This window comes from Ambystoma mexicanum, chromosome 13 (genome assembly GCF_040938575.1).
Source record: "Ambystoma mexicanum isolate Mex_15411 chromosome 13, UKY_AmexF1_1, whole genome shotgun sequence".
Taxonomy (NCBI): domain Eukaryota; kingdom Metazoa; phylum Chordata; class Amphibia; order Caudata; family Ambystomatidae; genus Ambystoma; species Ambystoma mexicanum.
Window position 1 is genome coordinate 307,592,086 of NC_090938.1, and position 25,730 is coordinate 307,617,815.

The following is a 25,730-nucleotide window of genomic DNA, read 5'->3' on the forward strand; positions in this document are numbered from 1 at the left end:
TCCAATCCTGAGACCCTTCCTATAGCATGAGATATGATATCTCAATACTTCTAATACCAAACGTGAGATCCTTCCGATAACATGAGATGTGATATCCAAATCCTTCCCCTTCCAAACCTGAGACCCTCCCTTTAGCATGAGATGTGATATCCAACTCCTTCCTATTCCAATCCTGAGACTCTTCTGATAGCATGAGATGTGATATCTCAATGCTTCTAATACCAAACCTGAGATCCTTCCGATAGCATGAGATGTGATATCTCAATGCTTCTAATACCAAACCTGAGATCCTTCCTATAACATGAGATGTGATATCCAAATCCTTCCCCTTCCAAACCTGAGACCCTCCCTTTAGCATGAGATGTGATATCCAACTCCTTCCCATTCCATTCCTGAGACCCTTCTGATAGCATGAGATGTGATATCTCAATGCCTCTAATACCAAACCTGAGATCCTACCTCTAACATGAAATGTGATATCCAACTCTTTCCCCTTCCAAACCTGAGAGCCTTCCTATAGCATGAGATGTGATATCCAAGTCCTTCCCATTCCAATCCTGAGACCCTTCCTATAGCTTGAGATGTGATATCCAACTCCTTCCCATTCCAATTCTGAGACCCTTCCTATACTATGAGACTTGATATCTCAATGCTTCTAATACCAAACCTGAGACCCGTAATATAACATGAGATGTGATATCCAAATCCTTCCCCTTCCAAACCTTAGACCCTTCCTTTATCATGAGATGTGATATCCAACTCCTTCCCATTCCAATCCTGAGACCCTTCCGATATCATGAGATGTGATATCTCAAAGCTTCTAATATCAAACTTGAGACCCTCCCTATAGCATGAGATGTGATATCCAAGTCCTTCCCATTCCAATCCTGAGACCCTTCCTATAGCATGAGATGTGATATCTCAATGCTTATACCAAACCTGAGACCCTTCCTATAGCATGAGATGTGATATCCAACTGCTTCCCATTCCAATCCTGAGACCCTTCCTATAGCATGAGATGTGATATCTCTATGCTTCTAATACCAAACCTGAGATCCTTCCTCTAACATGAAATGTGATATCCAACTCCTTCCCTTTCCAAACCTAAGAGCCTATCTATAGCATGAGATGTGATATCCAAGTCCTTCACATTCCAATCCTGAGACCCTTCCTATAGCATGAGATGTGATATCTCAATGCTTATACCAAACCTGAGACTCTTCCTATAACATGAGATGGGATATCCAACTCCTTCCCATTCCAATCCTGAGACCCTTTTGATAGCAGAGATGTGATATCTCAATGTTTATACCAAACCTGAGACCCTTCCTACGGCATGAGATGTCATATTCAACTCCTTCCCATTCCAATCCTGAGACCCTTCCTATAGCATGAGATGTGATATCCAACTCCTTCCCATTCCAATCCTGAGACCCTTCCTATAGCATGAGATGTGATGTCTCAATGCTTCTAATACCAAACCTGAGATCCTTCCTATAACATGAGATGTGATATCCAACTCCTTCCATTCCAATCCTGGACCCTTCCTATAGCATGAGATGTGATATCTCAATGCTTATACCAAACCTGAGACCCTTCCTATAGCACGAGATGTGATATCCAACTCCTTCCCATTCCAATCCTGAGACCCTTCCTATAGCCTGAGATGTGATATCTCAATGCCTCTAATACCAAACCTGAGATCCTTCCTCTAACATGAAATGTGATATCCAACTCCTTCACTTTCCAAACCTGAGAGCCTATCTATGGCATGAGATGTGATATCCAAGTCCTTCCCATTCCAATCCTTAGACCCTTCCTACAGCATGCAATATGATATCTCAATGATTCTAATAAAAAACTTGAGACCCGTCCTATAACATGAGATGGGATATCCAACTCCTTCCCATTCCAATCCTGAGACACTTCCGATAGCAGAGATGTGATATCTCAATGTTTATACCAAATCTGAGACCCTTCCTATAACATGAGATGTGATATCCAACTCCTTCCCGTTCCATACCTGAGACCCTTCCTTTAGCATGAGATGTGATATCCAGCTTCTTCCCATTCCAATCCTGAGACACTTCCGATAGCATGAGATGTGATATCTCAATGCTTCTACCAAACCTGAGACCCTTCCTTTAGCATGAGATGTGATATCCAACTCCTTCCCATTCCAATCCTGAGACCCTTCCTATAGCATGAGAGGTGATATCTCAATACTTCTAATACCAAACCTGAGATCCTTCCGATAACATGAGATGTGATATCTCAATACTTCTAATACCAAACCTGAGATCCATCCTATAACATGAGATGTGATATCCAAATCCTTCCCCTTCCAAACCTGAGACCCTCCCTTTAGCATGATATGTGATATCTAAGTCCTTCCCATTCCAATCCTGAGACCCTTCCTATAGCATGAGATGTGATATCTCAATGCTTCTACCAAACCTGAGACCCTTCCTTTAGCATGAGATGTGATATCCAACTCCTTCCCATTCCAATCCTGAGACCCTTCCTATAGCATGAGAGGTGATATCTCAATACTTCTAATACCAAACCTGAGATCCTTCCGATAACATGAGATGTGATATCTCAATACTTCTAATACCAAACCTGAGATCCATCCTATAACATGAGATGTGATATCCAAATCCTTCCCCTTCCAAACCTGAGACCCTCCCTTTAGCATGAGATGTGATATCCAACTCCTTCCCATTCCAATCCTGAGACCCTTCTGATAGCATAAGATATGATATCTCAATGCTTCTATACCAAACCTGAGATCCTTCCGATAGCATGAGATGTGATATCTCAATACTTCTAATACCAAACCTGAGATCCTTCCTATAACATGAGATGTGATATCCAAATACTTATCTTCCAAACCTGAGACCCTCCCTTTAGCATGAGATGTGATATCCAACTCCTTCCCATTCCAATCCTGAGACTCTTCTGATAGCATAAGATATGATATCTCAATGCTTCTATACCAAACCTGAGATCCTTCTGATAGCATGAGATGTGATATCTCAATACTTCTAATACCAAACCTGAGATCCTACCTCTAACATGAAATGTGATATCCAACTCTTTCCCCTTGCAAACCTGAGAGCCTTCCTATAGCATGAGATGTGATATCCAAGTCCTTCCCATTCCAATCCTGAGACCCTTCCTATAACATGAGATGTGATATCCAACTCCTTCCCATTCCAACCTGAGACCCTTCCTATAGCATGAGATGGGATATCCAACTCCTTCCAAATCCAATCCCGATACCCTTCCGATAGCATGAGATCTGATATCCCAATGCTTCTACCAAACCTGAGACCCATACTATGGCATGAGATGTGATATCAAACTCCTTCCCATTCTAATCCTGAGACCCTTCCTATAGCTTGAGATGTGATATCCAACTCCTTCCCATTCCAATTCTGAGACCCTTCCTATACCATGAGACTTGATATCTCAATGCTTCTAATACCAAACCTGAGACCCGTCCTATAACATGAGATGTGATATCCAAATCCTTCCCCTTCCAAACCTTAGACCCTTCCTTTATCATGAGATGTGATAGCCAACTCCTTCCCATTCCAATCTTGAGACCCTTCCGATATCATGAAATGTGATATCTCAATGCTTCTAATATCAAACTTGAGACCCTCCCTATAACATGAGATGGGAATATCCAACTCCTTCCCATTCCAATCCTGAGACCCTTCCGATAGCAGAGATGTGATATCTCAATGCTTATACCAAACCTGAGATCCTTCCTATAACATGAGATGTGATATCCAACTCCTTCCCATTCCAATCCTGAGACACTTCCTATAGCATGAGATGTGATATCTCACTGCTTATACCAAACCTGAGACCCTTCCTATAGCATGAGATGTGATATCCAACTCCTTCCCATTCCAATCCTGAGACCCTTCCTATAGCATGAGATATGATATCTCAATGCTTCTAATATCAAACTTGAGACCCTCCCTATAGCATGAGATGTGATACCCAAGTCCTTCCCATTCCAATCCTGAGACACTTCCTATAGCATGAGATGTGATATCCAACTGCTTCCCATTCCAATCCTGAGACCCTTCCTATAGCATGAGATGTGATATCTCTATGCTTCTAATACCAAACCTGAGATCCTTCCTCTAACATGAAATGTGATATCCAACTCCTTCCCTTTCCAAACCTAAGAGCCTATCTATAGCATGAGATGTGATATCCAAGTCCTTCACATTCCAACCCTTAGACCCTTCCTACAGCATGCAATATGATATCTCAATGATTCTAATAACAAACCTGAGACCCGTCCTATAACATGAGATGGGATATTCAACTCCTTCCCATTCCAATCCTGAGACTCTTCCGATAGCAGAGATGTGATATCTCAATGCTTATACCAAACCTGAGACCCTTCCTATAACATGAGATGTGATATCCAAATCCTTCCCGTTCCAAACCTGAGACCCTTCCTTTAGCATGAGATGTGATATCCAGCTCCTTCCCATTCCAATCCTGAGACACTTCCGATAGCATGAGATGTGATATCTCAATGCTTCTAATATCAAAACTGAGACCCTCCCTATAGCATGATATGTGATATCTAAGTCCTTCCCATTCCAATCCTGAGACCCTCCCTATAGCATGAGATGTGATATCCAACTCCTTCCCATTCCAATCCTGAGACCCTTCCTATAGCATGAGATATGATATCTCAATACTTCTAATACCAAACGTGAGATCCTTCCGATAACATGAGATGTGATATCCAAATCCTTCCCCTTCCAAACCTGAGACCCTCCCTTTAGCATGAGATGTGATATCCAACTCCTTCCTATTCCAATCCTGAGACTCTTCTGATAGCATGAGATGTGATATCTCAATGCTTCTAATACCAAACCTGAGATCCTTCCGATAGCATGAGATGTGATATCTCAATGCTTCTAATACCAAACCTGAGATCCTTCCTATAACATGAGATGTGATATCCAAATCCTTCATCTTCCAAACCTGAGACCCTCCCTTTAGCATGAGATGTGATATCCAACTCCTTCCCATTCCATTCCTGAGACCCTTCTGATAGCATGAGATGTGATATCTCAATGCCTCTAATACCAAACCTGAGATCCTACCTCTAACATGAAATGTGATATCCAACTCTTTCCCCTTCCAAACCTGAGAGCCTTCCTATAGCATGAGATGTGATATCCAAGTCCTTCCCATTCCAATCCTGAGACCCTTCCTATAGCTTGAGATGTGATATCCAACTCCTTCCCATTCCAATTCTGAGACCCTTCCTATACTATGAGACTTGATATCTCAATGCTTCTAATACCAAACCTGAGACCCGTAATATAACATGAGATGTGATATCCAAATCCTTCCCCTTCCAAACCTTAGACCCTTCCTTTATCATGAGATGTGATATCCAACTCCTTCCCATTCCAATCCTGAGACCCTTCCGATATCATGAGATGTGATATCTCAAAGCTTCTAATATCAAACTTGAGACCCTCCCTATAGCATGAGATGTGATATCCAAGTCCTTCCCATTCCAATCCTGAGACCCTTCCTATAGCATGAGATGTGATATCTCAATGCTTATACCAAACCTGAGACCCTTCCTATAGCATGAGATGTGATATCCAACTGCTTCCCATTCCAATCCTGAGACCCTTCCTATAGCATGAGATGTGATATCTCTATGCTTCTAATACCAAACCTGAGATCCTTCCTCTAACATGAAATGTGATATCCAACTCCTTCCCTTTCCAAACCTAAGAGCCTATCTATAGCATGAGATGTAATATCCAAGTCCTTCACATTCCAACCCTTAGACCCTTCCTACAGCATGCAATATGATATCTCAATGATTCTAATAACAAACCTGAGACCCGTCCTATAACATGAGATGGGATATCCAACTCCTTCCCATTCCAATCCTGAGACTCTTCCGATAGCAGAGATGTGATATCTCAATGCTTATACCAAACCTGAGACCCTTCCTATAACATGAGATGTGATATCCAAATCCTTCCCGTTCCAAACCTGAGACCCTTCCTTTAGCATGAGATGTGATATCCAGCTCCTTCCCATTCCAATCCTGAGACACTTCCGATAGCATGAGATGTGATATCCAACTCCTTCCCATTCCAATCCTGAGACCCTTCCTATAGCATGAGATATGATATCTCAATACTTCTAATACCAAACGTGAGATCCTTCCGATAACATGAGATGTGATATCCAAATCCTTCCCCTTCCAAACCTGAGACCCTCCCTTTAGCATGAGATGTGATATCCAACTCCTTCCTATTCCAATCCTGAGACTCTTCTGATAGCATGAGATGTGATATCTCAATGCTTCTAATGCCAAACCTGAGATCCTTCCGATAGCATGAGATGTGATATCTCAATGCTTCTAATACCAAACCTGAGATCCTTCCTATAACATGAGATGTGATATCCAAATCCTTCCCCTTCCAAACCTGAGACCCTCCCTTTAGCATGAGATGTGATATCCAACTCCTTCCCATTCCATTCCTGAGACCCTTCTGATAGCATGAGATGTGATATCTCAATGCCTCTAATACCAAACCTGAGATCCTACCTCTAACATGAAATGTGATATCCAACTCTTTCCCCTTCCAAACCTGAGAGCCTTCCTATAGCATGAGATGTGATATCCAAGTCCTTCCCATTCCAATCCTGAGACCCTTCCTATAGCTTGAGATGTGATATCCAACTCCTTCCCATTCCAATTCTGAGACCCTTCCTATACTATGAGACTTGATATCTCAATGCTTCTAATACCAAACCTGAGACCCGTAATATAACATGAGATGTGATATCCAAATCCTTCCCCTTCCAAACCTTAGACCCTTCCTTTATCATGAGATGTGATATCCAACTCCTTCCCATTCCAATCCTGAGACCCTTCCGATATCATGAGATGTGATATCTCAAAGCTTCTAATATCAAACTTGAGACCCTCCCTATAGCATGAGATGTGATATCCAAGTCCTTCCCATTCCAATCCTGAGACCCTTCCTATAGCATGAGATGGGATATCTCAATGCTTCTAATACCAAACCTGAGACCCTTCCTATAACATGAGATGGGAATATCCAAATCCTTCCCATTCCAATCCTGAGACCCTTCCTATAGCATGAGATGTGATGTCTCAATGCTTCTAATACCAAACCTGAGATCCTTCCTATAACATGAGATGTGATATCCAACTCCTTCCATTCCAATCCTGAGACCCGTCCTATAGCATGAGATGTGATATCTCAATGCTTATACCAAACCTGAGACCCTTCCTATAGCGTGAGATGTGATATCCAACTGCTTCCCATTCCAATCCTGAGACCCTTCCTATAGCATGAGATGTGATATCTCAATGCTTCTAATACCAAACCTGAGATCCTTCCTCTAACATGAAATGTGATATCCAACTCCTTCCCTTTCCAAACCTAAGAGCCTATCTATAGCATGAGATGTGATATCCAAGTCCTTCACATTCCAACCCTTGGACCCTTCCTACAGCATGCAATATGATATCTCAATGATTCTAATAACAAACCTGAGACCCGACCTATAACATGAGATGGGATATCCAACTCCTTCCCATTCCAATCCTGAGACACTTCCGATAGCAGAGATGTGATATCTCAATGCTTATACCAAACCTGAGACCCTTCCTATAACATGAGATGTGATATCTAAGTCCTTCCCATTCCAATCCTGAGACCCTCCCTATAGCATGAGATGTGATATCCAACTCCTTCTCATTCCAATCCTGAGACCCTTCCTATAGCATGAGATATGATATCTCAATACTTCTAATACCAAACGTGAGATCCTTCCGATAACATGAGATGTGATATCCAAATCCTTCCCCTTCCAAACCTGAGACCCTCCCTTTAGCATGAGATGTGATATCCAACTCCTTCCTATTCCAATCCTGAGACTCTTCTGATAGCATGAGATGTGATATCTCAATGCTTCTAATACCAAACCTGAGATCCTTCCGATAGCATGAGATGTGATATCTCAATGCTTCTAATACCAAACCTGAGATCCTTCCTATAACATGAGATGTGATATCCAAATCCTTCCCCTTCCAAACCTGAGACCCTCCCTTTAGCATGAGATGTGATATCCAACTCCTTCCCATTCCATTCCTGAGACCCTTCTGATAGCATGAGATGTGATATCTCAATGCCTCTAATACCAAACCTGAGATCCTACCTCTAACATGAAATGTGATATCCAACTCTTTCCCCTTCCAAACCTGAGAGCCTTCCTATAGCATGAGATGTGATATCCAAGTCCTTCCCATTCCAATCCTGAGACCCTTCCTATAGCTTGAGATGTGATATCCAACTCCTTCCCATTCCAATTCTGAGACCCTTCCTATACTATGAGACTTGATATCTCAATGCTTCTAACACCAAACCTGAGACCCGTAATATAACATGAGATGTGATATCCAAATCCTTCCCCTTCCAAACCTTAGACCCTTCCTTTATCATGAGATGTGATATCCAACTCCTTCCCATTCCAATCCTGAGACCCTTCCGATATCATGAGATGTGATATCTCAAAGCTTCTAATATCAAACTTGAGACCCTCCCTATAGCATGAGATGTGATATCCAAGTCCTTCCCATTCCAATCCTGAGACCCTTCCTATAGCATGAGATGTGATATCTCAATGCTTATACCAAACCTGAGACCCTTCCTATAGCATGAGATGTGATATCCAACTGCTTCCCATTCCAATCCTGAGACCCTTCCTATAGCATGAGATGTGATATCTCTATGCTTCTAATACCAAACCTGAGATCCTTCCTCTAACATGAAATGTGATATCCAACTCCTTCCCTTTCCAAACCTAAGAGCCTATCTATAGCATGAGATGTGATATCCAAGTCCTTCACATTCCAATCCTGAGACCCTTCCTATAGCATGAGATGTGATATCTCAATGCTTATACCAAACCTGAGACTCTTCCTATAACATGAGATGGGATATCCAACTCCTTCCCATTCCAATCCTGAGACCCTTTTGATAGCAGAGATGTGATATCTCAATGTTTATACCAAACCTGAGACCCTTCCTACGGCATGAGATGTCATATTCAACTCCTTCCCATTCCAATCCTGAGACCCTTCCTATAGCATGAGATGTGATATCCAACTCCTTCCCATTCCAATCCTGAGACCCTTCCTATAGCATGAGATGTGATGTCTCAATGCTTCTAATACCAAACCTGAGATCCTTCCTATAACATGAGATGTGATATCCAACTCCTTCCATTCCAATCCTGGACCCTTCCTATAGCATGAGATGTGATATCTCAATGCTTATACCAAACCTGAGACCCTTCCTATAGCATGAGATGTGATATCCAACTCCTTCCCATTCCAATCCTGAGACCCTTCCTATAGCCTGAGATGTGATATCTCAATGCCTCTAATACCAAACCTGAGATCCTTCCTCTAACATGAAATGTGATATCCAACTCCTTCACTTTCCAAACCTGAGAGCCTATCTATAGCATGAGATGTGATATCCAAGTCCTTCCCATTCCAATCCTTAGACCCTTCCTACAGCATGCAATATGATATCTCAATGATTCTAATAAAAAACCTGAGACCCGTCCTATAACATGAGATGGGATATCCAACTCCTTCCCATTCCAATCCTGAGACACTTCCGATAGCAGAGATGTGATATCTCAATGTTTATACCAAACCTGAGACCCTTCCTATAACATGAGATGTGATATCCAACTCCTTCCCGTTCCAAACCTGAGACCCTTCCTTTAGCATGAGATGTGATATCCAGCTCCTTCCCATTCCAATCCTGAGACACTTCCGATAGCATGAGATGTGATATCTCAATGCTTCTAATATCAAAACTGAGACCCTCCCTATAGCATGATATGTGATATCTAAGTCCTTCCCATTCCAATCCTGAGACCCTTCCTATAGCATGAGATGTGATATCTCAATACTTCTACCAAACCTGAGACCCTTCCTTTAGCATGAGATGTGATATCCAACTCCTTCCCATTCCAATCCTGAGACCCTTCCTATAGCATGAGAGGTGATATCTCAATACTTCTAATACCAAACCTGAGATCCTTCCGATAACATAAGATGTGATATCTCAATACTTCTAATACCAAACCTGAGATCCATCCTATAACATGAGATGTGATATCCAAATCCTTCCCCTTCCAAACCTGAGACCCTCCCTTTAGCATGAGATGTGATATCCAACTCCTTCCCATTCCAATCCTGAGACCCTTCTGATAGCATAAGTTATGATATCTCAATGCTTCTATACCAAACCTGAGATCCTTCCGATAGCATGAGATGTGATATCTCAATACTTCTAATACCAAACCTGAGATCCTTCCTATAACATGAGATGTGATATCCAAATCCTTATCTTCCAAACCTGAGACCCTCCCTTTAGCATGAGATGTGATATCCAACTCCTTCCCATTCCAATCCTGAGACTCTTCTGATAGCATAAGATATGATATCTCAATGCTTCTATACCAAACCTGAGATCCTTCTGACAGCATGAGATGTGATATCTCAATACTTCTAATACCAAACCTGAGATCCTACCTCTAACATGAAATGTGATATCCAACTCTTCCCCTTGCAAACCTGAGAGCCTTCCTATAGCATGAGATGTGATATCCAAGTCCTTCCCATTCCAATCCTGAGACCCTTCCTATAACATGAGATGTGATATCCAACTCCTTCCCATTCCAACCTGAGACCCTTCCTATAGCATGAGATGGGATATCCAACTCCTTCCAAATCCAATCCCGATACCCTTCCGATAGCATGAGATCTGATATCCCAATGCTTCTACCAAACCTGAGACCCATACTATGGCATGAGATGTGATATCAAACTCCTTCCCATTCTAATCCTGAGACCCTTCCTATAGCTTGAGATGTGATATCCAACTCCTTCCCATTCCAATTCTGAGACCCTTCCTATACCATGAGACTTGATATCTCAATGCTTCTAATACCAAACCTGAGACCCGTCCTATAACATGAGATGTGATATCCAAATCCTTCCCCTTCCAAACCTTAGACCCTTCCTTTATCATGAGATGTGATAGCCAACTCCTTCCCATTCCAATCTTGAGACCCTTCCGATATCATGAAATGTGATATCTCAATGCTTCTAATATCAAACTTGAGACCCTCCCTATAACATGAGATGGGAATATCCAACTCCTTCCCATTCCAATCCTGAGGCCCTTCCGATAGCAGAGATGTGATATCTCAATGCTTATACCAAACCTGAGATCCTTCCTATAACATGAGATGTGATATCCAACTCCTTCCCATTCCAATCCTGAGACACTTCCTATAGCATGAGATGTGATATCTCACTGCTTATACCAAACCTGAGACCCTTCCTATAGCATGAGATGTGATATCCAACTCCTTCCCATTCCAATCCTGAGACCCTTCCTATAGCATGAGATGTGATATCTCAATGCTTCTAATATCAATCTTGAGACCCTCCCTATAGCATGAGATGTGATACCCAAGTCCTTCCCATTCCAATCCTGAGACACTTCCTATAGCATGAGATGTGATATCTCAATGCTTCAAATACCAAACCTGAGACTCTTCCTATAACATGAGATGGGATATCCAACTCCTTTCCATTCCAATCCTGAGACCCTTTCGATAGCAGAGATGTGATATCTCAATGTTTATACCAAACCTGAGACCCTCCCTACGGCATGAGATGTCATATACAACTCCTTCCCATTCCAATCCTGAGACCCTTCCTATAGCATGAGATGTGATATCCAACTCCTTCCCATTCCAATCCTGAGACCCTTCCTATAGCATGAGATGTGATGTCTCAATGCTTCTAATACCAAACCTGAGATCCTTCCTATAACATGAGATGTGATATCCAACTCCTTCCATTCCAATCCTGAGACCCTTCCTATAGCATGAGATGTGATATCTCAAGACCCTTCCTATAGCATGAGATGTGATATCCAACTCCTTCCCATTCCAATCCTGAGACCCTTCCTATAGCCTGAGATGTGATATCTGAATGCCTCTAATACCAAACCTGAGATCCTTCCTCTAACATGAAATGTGATATCCAACTCCTTCCCTTTCCAAACCTAAGAGCCTATCTATAGCATGAGATGTGATATCCAGGTCCTTCCCATTCCAATCCTTAGACCCTTCCTACAGCATGCAATATGATATCTCAATGATTCTAATAACAAACCTGAGACCCGTCCTATAGCATGAGATATGATATCCAAGTCCTTCCCATTCCAATCCTGAGACCCTTCCTATAACATGAAATGTGATATCCAACTCCTTCCCATTCCAACCTGAGACCCTTCCTATAGCATGAGATGTGATATCTCAATGCTTATACCAAACCTGAGATCCTTCCTATAACATGAGATGTGATATCCAACTCCTTCCCATTCCAATCCTGAGACACTTCCTATAGCATGAGATGTGATATCTCACTGCTTATACCAAACCTGAGACCCTTCCCATAGCATGAGATGTGATATCCAACTCCTTCCCATTCCAATCCTCAGACCCTTCCTATAGCATGAGATGTGATATCTCAATGCTTCTAATATCAAACTTGAGACCCTACCTATAGCATGAGATGCGATATCCAAGTCCTTCCCATTCCAATCCTGAGACACTTCCTATAGCATGAGATGTGATATCCAACTCCTTCCCATTCCAATCCTGAGACCCTTCCTATAACATGAAATGTGATATCCAACTCCTTCCCATTCCAACCTGAGACCCTTCCTATAGCATGAGATGTGATATCTCAATGCTTATACCAAACCTGAGATCCTTCCTATAACATGAGATGTGATATCCAACTCCTTCCCATTCCAATCCTGAGACACTTCCTATAGCATGAGATGTGATATCTCACTGCTTATACCAAACCTGAGACCCTTCCCATAGCATGAGATGTGATATCCAACTCCTTCCCATTCCAATCCTGAGACCCTTCCTATAGCATGAGATGTGATATCCAACTCCTTCCCATTCCAATCCTGGGACCCTTCCTATAGCATGAGATGTGATGTCTCAATGCTTCTAATACCAAACCTGAGATCCTTCCTATAACATGAGATGTGATATCCAACTCCTTCCATTCCAATCCTGAGACCCTTCCTATAGCATGAGATGTGATATCTCAAGACCCTTCCTATAGCATGAGATGTGAAATCCAACTCCTTCCCATTCCAATCCTGAGACCCTTCCTATAGCCTGAGATGTGATATCTGAATGCCTCTAATACCAAACCTGAGATCCTTCCTCTAACATGAAATGTGATATCCAACTCCTTCCCTTTCCAAACCTAAGAGCCTATCTATAGCATGAGATGTGATATCCAGGTCCTTCCCATTCCAATCCTTAGACCCTTCCTACAGCATGCAATATGATATCTCAACGATTCTAATAACAAACCTGAGACCCGTCCTATAGCATGAGATATGATATCCAAGTCCTTCCCATTCCAATCCTGAGACCCTTCCTATAACATGAAATGTGATATCCAACTCCTTCCCATTCCAACCTGAGACCCTTCCTATAGCATGAGATGTGATATCTCAATGCTTATACCAAACCTGAGATCCTTCCTATAACATGAGATGTGATATCCAACTCCTTCCCATTCCAATCCTGAGACACTTCCTATAGCATGAGATGTGATATCTCACTGCTTATACCAAACCTGAGACCCTTCCCATAGCATGAGATGTGATATCCAACTCCTTCCCATTCCAATCCTCAGACCCTTCCTATAGCATGAGATGTGATATCTCAATGCTTCTAATATCAAACTTGAGACCCTACCTATAGCATGAGATGTGATATCCAAGTCCTTCCCATTCCAATCCTGAGACACTTCCGATAGCATGAGATGTGATATCTCAATGCTTCTAATATCAAAACTGAGACCCTCCCTATAGCATGATATGTGATATCTAAGTCCTTCCCATTCCAATCCTGAGACCCTTCCTATAGCATGAGATGTGATATCTCAATACTTCTACCAAACCTGAGACCCTTCCTTTAGCATGAGATGTGATATCCAACTCCTTCCCATTCCAATCCTGAGACCCTTCCTATAGCATGAGAGGTGATATCTCAATACTTCTAATACCAAACCTGAGATCCTTCCGATAACATAAGATGTGATATCTCAATACTTCTAATACCAAACCTGAGATCCATCCTATAACATGAGATGTGATATCCAAATCCTTCCCCTTCCAAACCTGAGACCCTCCCTTTAGCATGAGATGTGATATCCAACTCCTTCCCATTCCAATCCTGAGACCCTTCTGATAGCATAAGTTATGATATCTCAATGCTTCTATACCAAACCTGAGATCCTTCCGATAGCATGAGATGTGATATCTCAATACTTCTAATACCAAACCTGAGATCCTTCCTATAACATGAGATGTGATATCCAAATCCTTATCTTCCAAACCTGAGACCCTCCCTTTAGCTTGAGATGTGATATCCAACTCCTTCCCATTCCAATCCTGAGACTCTTCTGATAGCATAAGATATGATATCTCAATGCTTCTATACCAAACCTGAGATCCTTCTGACAGCATGAGATGTGATATCTCAATACTTCTAATACCAAACCTGAGATCCTACCTCTAACATGAAATGTGATATCCAACTCTTCCCCTTGCAAACCTGAGAGCCTTCCTATAGCATGAGATGTGATATCCAAGTCCTTCCCATTCCAATCCTGAGACCCTTCCTATAACATGAGATGTGATATCCAACTCCTTCCCATTCCAACCTGAGACCCTTCCTATAGCATGAGATGGGATATCCAACTCCTTCCAAATCCAATCCCGATACCCTTCCGATAGCATGAGATCTGATATCCCAATGCTTCTACCAAACCTGAGACCCATACTATGGCATGAGATGTGATATCAAACTCCTTCCCATTCTAATCCTGAGACCCTTCCTATAGCTTGAGATGTGATATCCAACTCCTTCCCATTCCAATTCTGAGACCCTTCCTATACCATGAGACTTGATATCTCAATGCTTCTAATACCAAACCTGAGACCCGTCCTATAACATGAGATGTGATATCCAAATCCTTCCCCTTCCAAACCTTAGACCCTTCCTTTATCATGAGATGTGATAGCCAACTCCTTCCCATTCCAATCTTGAGACCCTTCCGATATCATGAAATGTGATATCTCAATGCTTCTAATATCAAACTTGAGACCCTCCCTATAACATGAGATGGGAATATCCAACTCCTTCCCATTCCAATCCTGAGGCCCTTCCGATAGCAGAGATGTGATATCTCAATGCTTATACCAAACCTGAGATCCTTCCTATAACATGAGATGTGATATCCAACTCCTTCCCATTCCAATCCTGAGACACTTCCTATAGCATGAGATGTGATATCTCACTGCTTATACCAAACCTGAGACCCTTCCTATAGCATGAGATGTGATATCCAACTCCTTCCCATTCCAATCCTGAGACCCTTCCTATAGCATGAGATGTGATATCTCAATGCTTCTAATATCAAACTTGAGACCCTCCCTATAGCATGAGATGTGATACCCAAGTCCTTCCCATTCCAATCCTGAGACACTTCCTATAGCATGAGATGTGATATCTCAATGCTTCAAATACCAAACCTGAGACTCTTCCTATAACATGAGATGGGATATCCAACTCCTTTCCATTCCAATCCTGAGACCCTTTCGATAGCAGAGATGTGATATCTCAATGTTTATACCAAACCTGAGACCCTCCCTACGGCATGAGATGTCATATACAACTCCTTCCCATTCCAATCCTGAGACCCTTCCTATAGCATGAGATGTGATATCCAACTCCTTCCCATTCCAATCCTGAGACCCTTCCTATAGCATGAGATGTGATGTCTCAATGCTTCTAATACCAAACCTGAGATCCTTCCTATAACATGAGATGTGATATCCAACTCCTTCCATTCCAATCCTGAGACCCTTCCTATAGCATGAGATGTGATATCTCAAGACCCTTCCTATAGCATGAGATGTGATATCCAACTCCTTCCCATTCCAATCCTGAGACCCTTCCTATAGCCTGAGATGTGATATCTGAATGCCTCTAATACCAAACCTGAGATCCTTCCTCTAACATGAAATGTGATATCCAACTCCTTCCCTTTCCAAACCTAAGAGCCTATCTATAGCATGAGATGTGATATCCAGGTCCTTCCCATTCCAATCCTTAGACCCTTCCTACAGCATGCAATATGATATCTCAATGATTCTAATAACAAACCTGAGACCCGTCCTATAGCATGAGATATGATATCCAAGTCCTTCCCATTCCAATCCTGAGACCCTTCCTATAACATGAAATGTGATATCCAACTCCTTCCCATTCCAACCTGAGACCCTTCCTATAGCATGAGATGTGATATCTCAATGCTTATACCAAACCTGAGATCCTTCCTATAACATGAGATGTGATATCCAACTCCTTCCCATTCCAATCCTGAGACACTTCCTATAGCATGAGATGTGATATCTCACTGCTTATACCAAACCTGAGACCCTTCCCATAGCATGAGATGTGATATCCAACTCCTTCCCATTCCAATCCTCAGACCCTTCCTATAGCATGAGATGTGATATCTCAATGCTTCTAATATCAAACTTGAGACCCTACCTATAGCATGAGATGCGATATCCAAGTCCTTCCCATTCCAATCCTGAGACACTTCCTATAGCATGAGATGTGATATCCAACTCCTTCCCATTCCAATCCTGAGACCCTTCCTATAACATGAAATGTGATATCCAACTCCTTCCCATTCCAACCTGAGACCCTTCCTATAGCATGAGATGTGATATCTCAATGCTTATACCAAACCTGAGATCCTTCCTATAACATGAGATGTGATATCCAACTCCTTCCCATTCCAATCCTGAGACACTTCCTATAGCATGAGATGTGATATCTCACTGCTTATACCAAACCTGAGACCCTTCCCATAGCATGAGATGTGATATCCAACTCCTTCCCATTCCAATCCTGAGACCCTTCCTATAGCATGAGATGTGATATCCAACTCCTTCCCATTCCAATCCTGGGACCCTTCCTATAGCATGAGATGTGATGTCTCAATGCTTCTAATACCAAACCTGAGATCCTTCCTATAACATGAGATGTGATATCCAACTCCTTCCATTCCAATCCTGAGACCCTTCCTATAGCATGAGATGTGATATCTCAAGACCCTTCCTATAGCATGAGATGTGAAATCCAACTCCTTCCCATTCCAATCCTGAGACCCTTCCTATAGCCTGAGATGTGATATCTGAATGCCTCTAATACCAAACCTGAGATCCTTCCTCTAACATGAAATGTGATATCCAACTCCTTCCCTTTCCAAACCTAAGAGCCTATCTATAGCATGAGATGTGATATCCAGGTCCTTCCCATTCCAATCCTTAGACCCTTCCTACAGCATGCAATATGATATCTCAACGATTCTAATAACAAACCTGAGACCCGTCCTATAGCATGAGATATGATATCCAAGTCCTTCCCATTCCAATCCTGAGACCCTTCCTATAACATGAAATGTGATATCCAACTCCTTCCCATTCCAACCTGAGACCCTTCCTATAGCATGAGATGTGATATCTCAATGCTTATACCAAACCTGAGATCCTTCCTATAACATGAGATGTGATATCCAACTCCTTCCCATTCCAATCCTGAGACACTTCCTATAGCATGAGATGTGATATCTCACTGCTTATACCAAACCTGAGACCCTTCCCATAGCATGAGATGTGATATCCAACTCCTTCCCATTCCAATCCTCAGACCCTTCCTATAGCATGAGATGTGATATCTCAATGCTTCTAATATCAAACTTGAGACCCTACCTATAGCATGAGATGTGATATCCAAGTCCTTCCCATTCCAATCCTGAGACACTTCCTATAGCATGAGATGTGATATCCAACTCCTTCCCATTCCAATCCTGAGACCCTTCCTATAACATGAAATGTGATATCCAACTCCTTCCCATTCCAACCTGAGACCCTTCCTATAGCATGAGATGTGATATCTCAATGCTTATACCAAACCTGAGATCCTTCCTATAACATGAGATGTGATATCCAACTCCTTCCCATTCCAATCCTGAGACACTTCCTATAGCATGAGATGTGATATCTCACTGCTTATACCAAACCTGAGACCCTTCCCATAGCATGAGATGTGATATCCATCTCCTTCCCATTCCAATCCTCAGACCCTTCCTATAGCATGAGATGTGATATCTCACTGCTTATACCAAACCTGAGACCCTTCCCATAGCATGAGATGTGATATCCAACTCCTTCCCATTCCAATCCTGAGACCCTTCCTATAGCATGAGATGTGATATCCAACTCCTTCCCATTCCAATCCTGAGACCCTTCCTATAGCATGAGATGTGATGTCTCAATGCTTCTAATACCAAACCTGAGATCCTTCCTATAACATGAGATGTGATATCCAACTCCTTCCATTCCAATCCTGAGACCCTTCCTATAGCATGAGATGTGATATCTCAAGACCCTTCCTATAGCATGAGATGTGATATCCAACTCCTTCCCATTCCAATCCTGAGACCCTTCCTATAGCCTGAGATGTGATATCTGAATGCCTCTAATACCAAACCTGAGATCCTTCTTTTAACATGAAATGTGATATCCAACTCCTTCCCTTTCCAAACCTAAGAGCCTATCTATAGCATGAGATGTGATATCCAGGTCCTTCCCATTCCAATCCTTAGACCCTTCCTACAGCATGCAATATGATATCTCAATGATTCTAATAACAAACCTGAGACCCGTCCTATAGCATGAGATATGATATCCAAGTCCTTCCCATTCCAATCCTGAGACCCTTCCTATAGCATGAGATGTGATATCTCAATGCTTATACCAAACCTGAGATCCTTCCTATAACATGAGATGTGATATCCAACTCCTTCCCATTCCAATCCTGAGACACTTCCTATAGCATGAGATGTGATATCTCACTGCTTATACCAAACCTGAGACCCTTCCCATAGCATGAGATGTGATATCCAACTCCTTCCCATTCCAATCCTCAGACCCTTCCTATAGCATGAGATGTGATATCTCAATGCTTCTAATATCAAACTTGAGACCCTACCTATAGCATGAGATGTGATATCCAAGTCCTTCCCATTCCAATCCTGAGACACTTCCTATAGCATGAGATGTGATATCCAACTCCTTCCCATTCCAATCCTGAGACCCTTCCTATAACATGAAATGTGATATCCAACTCCTTCCCATTCCAACCTGAGACCCTTCCTATAGCATGAGATGTGATATCTCAATGCTTATACCAAACCTGAGATCCTTCCTATAACATGAGATGTGATATCCAACTCCTTCCCATTCCAATCCTGAGACACTTCCTATAGCATGAGATGTGATATCTCACTGCTTATACCAAACCTGAGACCCTTCCCATAGCATGAGATGTGATATCCAACTCCTTCCCATTCCAATCCTCAGACCCTTCCTATAGCATGAGATGTGATATCTCAATGCTTCTAATATCAAACTTGAGACCCTACCTATAGCATGAGATGTGATATCCAAGTCTTCCCATTCCAATCCTGAGACACTTCCTATAGCATGAGATGTGATATCCAACTCCTTCCCATTCCAATCCTGAGACCCTTCCTATAGCATGAGATATGATATCTCAATACTTCTAATACCAAATGTGAGATCCTTCCGATAACATGAGATGTGATATCCAAATCCTTCCCATTCCAATCCTGAGACCCTTCTGATAGCATGAGATGTGATATCTCAATGCTTCTAATACCAAACCTGAGATCCTTCCGATAGCATGAGATGTGATATCTCAATGCTTCTAATACCAAACCTGAGATCCTTCCTATAACATGAGTGTGATATCCAAATCCTTCCCCTTCCAAACCTGAGACCCTCTCTTTAGCATGAGATGTGATATCCAACTCCTTCCCATTCCATTCCTGAGACCCTTCTGATAGCATGAGATGTGATATCTCAATGCCTCTAATACCAAACCTGAGATCCTACCTCTAACATGAAATGTGATATCCAACTCTTTCCCCTTCCAAACCTGAGAGCCTTCCTATAGCATGAGATGTGATATCCAAGTCCTTCCCATTCCAATCCTGAGACCCTTCCTATAGCTTGAGATGTGATATCCATCTCCTTCCCATTCCAATTCTGAGACCCTTCCTATACTCTGAGACTTGATATCTCAATGCTTCTAATACCAAACCTGAGACCCGTAATATAACATGAGATGTGATATCCAAATCCTTCCCCTTCCAAAACGTAGACCCTTCCTTTATCATGAGATGTGATATCCAACTCCTTCCCATTCCAATCCTGAGACCCTTCCGATATCATGAGATGTGATATCTCAAAGCTTCTAATATCAAACTTGAGACCCTCCCTATAGCATGAGATGTGATATCCAAGTCCTTCCCATTCCAATCCTGAGACCCTTCCTATAGCATGAGATGTGATATCTCAATGCTTATACCAAACCTGAGACCCTTCCTATAACATGAGATGGGAATATCCAACTCCTTCCCATTCCAATCCTGAGACCCTTCCGATAGCAGAGATGTGATATCTCAATGCTTATACCAAACCTGAGACCCTTCCTATGGCATGAGATGTGATAATCAACTCCTTGCCATCCAAATCCTGAGACCCTTCCTATAGCATGAGAAGGGATATCCAACTCCTTCCCAATCCAATCCTGAGACCCTTCCGATAGCAGAGACGTGATATCTCAATGCTTCTACCAAACCTGAGACCCTTCCTTTAGCATGAGATGTGATATCCAAATCCTTCACATTCCAATCCTGAGACCCTTCCTATAGCATGAGATGTGATATCTCAATGCTTCTAATACCAAACCTGAGATCCTTCCTATAACATGAGATGTGATATCCAATTCCTTCCCATTCCAAACCTGAGACCCTTCCTATTGGATGAGTTGTGATATCCAACTCCTTCCCATTCCAACCCTGAGACCCTTCCTATAGCATGAGATGTGACGTCTCAATGCTTCTAATACCAAACCTGAGATCCTTCCTATAACATGAGATGTGATATCCAACTCCTTCCATTCCAATCCTGAGACCCGTCCTATAGCATGAGATGTGATATCTCAATGCTTATACCAAACCTGAGACCCTTCCTATAGCATGAGATGTGATATCCAACTACTTCCCATTCCAATCCTGAGACCCTTCCTATAGCATGAGATGTGATATCTCAATGCTTCTAATACCAAACCTGAGATCCTTCCTCTAACATGAAATGTGATATCCAACTCCTTCCCTTTCCAAACCTAAGAGCCTATCTATAGCATGAGATGTGATATCCAGGTCCTTCCTATTCCAATCCTTAGACCCTTCCTACAGCATGCAATATGATATCTCAATGATTCTAATAACAAACCTGAGACCCGTCCTATAGCATGAGATATGATATCCAAGTCCTTCCCATTCCAATCCTGAGACCCTTCCTATAACATGAAATGTGATATCCAACTCCTTCCCATTCCAACCTGAGACCCTTCCTATAGCATGAGATGGGATATCCAACTTCTTCCAAATCCAATACTGATACCCTTCCGATAGCATGAGATGTGATATCCCAATGCTTCTACCAAACCTGAGACCCATACTATGGCATGAGATGTGATATCAAACTCCTTCCCATTCCAATCCTGAGACCCTTCCTATAGCTTGAGGTGTGATATCCAACTCCTTCCCATTCCAATTCTGAGACCCTTCTTATACCATGAGACTTGATATCTCAATGCTTCTAATACCAAACCTGAGACCCGTCCTATAACATGAGATGTGATATCCAAATCCTTCCCCTTCCAAACCTTAGACCCTTCCTTTATCATGAGATGTGATATCCAACTCCTTCCCATTCCAATCCTGAGACCCTTCCGATATCATGAGATGTGATATCTCAAAGCTTCTAATATCAAACTTGAGACCCTCCCTATAGCATGAGATGTGATATCCAAGTCCTTCCCATTCCAATCCTGAGACCCTTCCTATAGCATGAGATGTGATATCTCAATGCTTCTAATACCAAACCTGAGACCCTTCCTATAACATGAGATGGGAATATCCAACTCCTTCCCATTCCAATCCTGAGACCCTTCCGATAGCAGAGATGTGATATCTCAATGCTTATACCAAACCTGAGATCCTTCCTATAACATGAGATGTGATATCCAACTCCTTCCCATTCCAATCCTGAGACACTTCCTATAGCATGAGATGTGATATCTCACTGCTTATACCAAACCTGAGACCCTTCCCATAGCATGAGATGTGATATCCAAGTCCTTCCCATTCCAATCCTGAGACACTTCCTATAGCATGAGATGTGATATCTCAATGCTTCTAATACCAAACCTGAGACTCTTCCTATAACATGAGATGGGATATCCAACTCCTTCCCATTCCAATCCTGAGACCCTTTTGATAGCAGAGATGTGATATCTCAATGTTTATACCAAACCTGAGACCCTTCCTACGGCATGAGATGTCATATTCAACTCCTTCCCATTCCAATCCTGAGACCCTTCCTATAGCATGAGATGTGATATCCAACTCCTTCCCATTCCAATCCTGAGACCCTTCCTATAGCATGAGATGTGATGTCTCAATGCTTCTAATACCAAACCTGAGATCCTTCCTATAACATGAGATGTGATATCCAACTCCTTCCATTCCAATCCTGGACCCTTCCTATAGCATGAGATGTGATATCTCAATGCTTATACCAAACCTGAGACCCTTCCTATAGCATGAGATGTGATATCCAACTCCTTCCCATTCCAATCCTGAGACCCTTCCTATAGCCTGAGATGTGATATCTCAATGCCTCTAATACCAAACCTGAGATCCTTCCTCTAACATGAAATGTGATATCCAACTCCTTCACTTTCCAAACCTGAGAGCCTATCTATAGCATGAGATGTGATATCCAAGTCCTTCCCATTCCAATCCTTAGACCCTTCCTACAGCATGCAATATGATATCTCAATGATTCTAATAAAAAACCTGAGACCCGTCCTATAACATGAGATGGGATATCCAACTCCTTCCCATTCCAATCCTGAGACACTTCCGATAGCAGAGATGTGATATCTCAATGTTTATACCAAATCTGAGACCCTTCCTATAACATGAGATGTGATATCCAACTCCTTCCCGTTCCATACCTGAGACCCTTCCTTTAGCATGAGATGTGATATCCAGCTTCTTCCCATTCCAATCCTGAGACACTTCCGATAGCATGAGATGTGATATCTCAATGCTTCTAATATCAAAACTGAGACCCTCCCTATAGCATGATATGTGATATCTAAGTCCTTCCCATTCCAATCCTGAGACCCTTCCTATAGCATGAGATGTGATATCTCAATGCTTCTACCAAACCTGAGACCCTTCCTTTAGCATGAGATGTGATATCCAACTCCTTCCCATTCCAATCCTGAGACCCTTCCTATAGCATGAGAGGTGATATCTCAATACTTCTAATACCAAACCTGAGATCCTTCCGATAACATAAGATGTGATATCTCAATACTTCTAATACCAAACCTGAGATCCATCCTATAACATGAGATGTGATATCCAAATCCTTCCCCTTCCAAACCTGAGACCCTCCCTTTAGCATGAGATGTGATATCCAACTCCTTCCCATTCCAATCCTGAGACCCTTCTGATAGCATAAGATATGATATCTCAATGCTTCTATACCAAACCTGAGATCCTTCCGATAGCATGAGATGTGATATCTCAATACTTCTAATACCAAACCTGAGATCCTTCCTATAACATGAGATGTGATATCCAAATCCTTATCTTCCAAACCTGAGACCCTCCCTTTAGCATGAGATGTGATATCCAACTCCTTCCCATTCCAATCCTGAGACTCTTCTGATAGCATAAGATATGATATCTCAATGCTTCTATACCAAACCTGAGATCCTTCTGATAGCATGAGATGTGATATCTCAATACTTCTAATACCAAACCTGAGATCCTACCTCTAACATGAAATGTGATATCCAACTCTTTCCCCTTGCAAACCTGAGAGCCTTCCTATAGCATGAGATGTGATATCCAAGTCCTTCCCATTCCAATCCTGAGACCCTTCCTATAACATGAGATGTGATATCCAACTCCTTCCCATTCCAACCTGAGACCCTTCCTATAGCATGAGATGGGATATCCAACTCCTTCCAAATCCAATCCCGATACCCTTCCGATAGCATGAGATCTGATATCCCAATGCTTCTACCAAACCTGAGACCCATACTATGGCATGAGATGTGATATCAAACTCCTTCCCATTCTAATCCTGAGACCCTTCCTATAGCTTGAGATGTGATATCCAACTCCTTCCCATTCCAATTCTGAGACCCTTCCTATACCATGAGACTTGATATCTCAATGCTTCTAATACCAAACCTGAGACCCGTCCTATAACATGAGATGTGATATCCAAATCCTTCCCCTTCCAAACCTTAGACCCTTCCTTTATCATGAGATGTGATAGCCAACTCCTTCCCATTCCAATCTTGAGACCCTTCCGATATCATGAAATGTGATATCTCAATGCTTCTAATATCAAACTTGAGACCCTCCCTATAACATGAGATGGGAATATCCAACTCCTTCCCATTCCAATCCTGAGACCCTTCCGATAGCAGAGATGTGATATCTCAATGCTTATACCAAACCTGAGATCCTTCCTATAACATTAGATGTGATATCCAACTCCTTCCCATTCCAATCCTGAGACACTTCCTATAGCATGAGATGTGATATCTCACTGCTTATACCAAACCTGAGACCCTTCCTATAGCATGAGATGTGATATCCAACTCCTTCCCATTCCAATCTTGAGACCCTTCCGATATCATGAAATGTGATATCTCAATGCTTCTAATATCAAACTTGAGACCCTCCCTATAGCATGAGATGTGATACCCAAGTCCTTCCCATTCCAATCCTGAGACACTTCCTATAGCATGAGATGTGATATCTCAATGCTTCTAATACCAAACCTGAGACTCTTCCTATAACATGAGATGGGATATCCAACTCCTTTCCATTCCAATCCTGAGACCCTTTCGATAGCAGAGATGTGATATCTCAATGTTTATACCAAACCTGAGACCCTCCCTACGGCATGAGATGTCATATACAACTCCTTCCCATTCCAATCCTGAGACCCTTCCTATAGCATGAGATGTGATATCCAACTCCTTCCCATTCCAATCCTGAGACCCTTCCTATAGCATGAGATGTGATGTCTCAATGCTTCTAATACCAAACCTGAGATCCTTCCTATAACATGAGATGTGATATCCAACTCCTTCCATTCCAATCCTGAGACCCTTCCTATAGCATGAGATGTGATATCTCAAGACCCTTCCTATAGCATGAGATGTGATATCCAACTCCTTCCCATTCCAATCCTGAGACCCTTCCTATAGCCTGAGAT